This window comes from Empidonax traillii, unplaced genomic scaffold (genome assembly GCF_003031625.1).
Source record: "Empidonax traillii isolate 1590-97213 ecotype Southwest subspecies unplaced genomic scaffold, ASM303162v1 scaffold94:size1391941, whole genome shotgun sequence".
In the NCBI taxonomy this organism is placed as follows: domain Eukaryota; kingdom Metazoa; phylum Chordata; class Aves; order Passeriformes; family Tyrannidae; genus Empidonax; species Empidonax traillii.
The window spans coordinates 1258481-1260715 of record NW_020955287.1 but is presented as its reverse complement, the minus strand read 5'-3'; positions in this window follow the sequence as shown (position 1 = coordinate 1260715).

Here is a 2235-nt window from a genome sequence, read left to right as displayed (position 1 = left end):
CATCAACTCACAAAGATCCATATCCTGTTAGAGAGGAAAATTAGGTTAGGCTTAAGAGAGCTAGTGTTTTACAAACCCATGTTCTTGTGCAGCTGTTATCGACTACCTAGTTTGTAGGTAGTAGTTTGATTGTCATCTGATCTTCTCGCTATATATATGGCTACACCATACTAGATATGTATATTATTATAATTCATTATTTTTCTGGACAGAAAAATAAAGAAGTTATGTCATGGTTCATGGACTTCTCCATATTAAAAAGAAAGAAAGAAGGAAAAAGTACTATATTCACTCTTTGCTAGTACTCTAAAATTTCTTTCATCTATCTGGATTTTTCAGGTCACTGAGACTGAGTCTAAATTTTTTTGAGTGAATCTCATCAGATGAAACCAATTTTATAATATCTAACTTCATAACAGGTAACAATATGGCATTTTCCTCTTTACCCCTGACTAATGGTGTACTAAAAACCTTTGACCAATGAGTTCTATGCTGGTGGTGTTAACCGCATTCAGCATTTGTTCACAGTTCTTTGCAGTGAAGACTGAAATTAAAAAAAAAATAAACAAAACCAAACAAAAAAACCCAAACAAGCAAACGAAAAAAAACCACAAAAAAACCTCACCCCAAGAAAACCCAAAAAACCCCCCCAAAAAAACTGAAACAAAACAAATTAGATCAATGTACTTGCAGAATGATGTCTCATTAGTATTTTACATGGCTTGGAAGTTGTGCTTTGCCTTAATATTTTTGATTTTCTCTCTGTGGCAGTGAAGCTCCTTATAGATATCCTCAGTAATGTGCCACGTAATTTACTTTCTTTTTTCTTCTTGTATATAGAGTTATTGAAGAGGTTTAGCAAGAGTAATGACCAGTTCTGTCTGGAGCTGGTCAAGATATTTTCTCCCACTCTGACAATCGTTGGTCTGGCTCCAGTAATTCATGCCTGTGCCATTTCCTGGCCAGGCTACAGCAATGTAGAAAGCCTTCAGTGAATCAGAAACTGGTCCTGTGTATGCAGAAACTGGTCCTGCATTTTCTCAACAACTGAGGCTATTCCAGATTTGTCATATTTGTCCTCTACTCCTTTGAATGTCATCCCATCAGGATTTGAATAAAGTTTATGATCTTAACTAACTCCATCTCCTCTTGGCCTGTGTGAAGAATCTAAAAGGCTTGCATTTAGACCTTCGGACAAGAGCCGTGGTCAAATGTCCTTTACTCTAACAGAACCCTTGATGAGAAAGGGAAAACTGTCTTTACAGAAAGCAGGGACTTTTCAGGCCTTGAGCAGTATCAGGGAATTAAATGACCTCTTCAAAGTCTGATCTTACTGCTCTACACTGTTGGTACCAGTGACACTTTGTGTATTGCTTTTGTGTTTGTGTCTTTTTCTCTATTACCTTCCCCTGAATATTTTCTGTTGCTGAAAGAGGAAGATGTTTCTTAACGTATCACTACAAGAAGCTCAGATACTCCCATGACAAATGTAACCTTGGAACCTGTACAGAATCAAATAGGATAAATAAACCTTAGCCCCAGCATTTTAGTATGAGTATGACTTCGTTTTGTTACTTAAAGCAATTATCACATTGTGAATAATTTTGGGAAAGCGAAAAAATTCTCAGATTATTAGTTTGATCTTGGTACTTTGCCACAAGACTGATGGGAACTCAAGGGGCATGTTCTGGGAATGGGAATGGTGGACAGGCGTAGGAGGACATTATGAGGAATCAAGGTTTTATCGGGTGAAAAGACAGAGATTAGGATCAGAGGTTTAAGACACATAATGAACCTCAGACATGTTTCAAATTTTTTTTTTTTTGTTATCAAAATGACAAGAGTACCTAGAGCATCACTGTGTGACTGGCAAAATCTTCAGACTTTTGCAACAGGGCTTGTGCAGAGGGCTACTGCAGACCCTTACTGGCTGCTGAGCCTGCAATGATCCAGCTGCCTGAGATGCTGAAGAAAAGCACATATAACATCGCTGCCATTCTCAAATGTGTATTAGCAGCTACAAAGCCCAGCCAGAAGCCTGGCCAGCCAGCTCCATGTGGGTGACAGCCCTGAAGACCACTGGCACCTTGGGGAGTGGAATGAACTCACAGTGTCAGACAAACTGCACACCATGTTGTCAAGATCTTGCATAGTGTCCTCCAAGCTGGCACTTCTATCTGAAGACCTCCCCAGAAAAAAGGGAGAACTAATAGTGGGGAGGATGAGCAAACATCA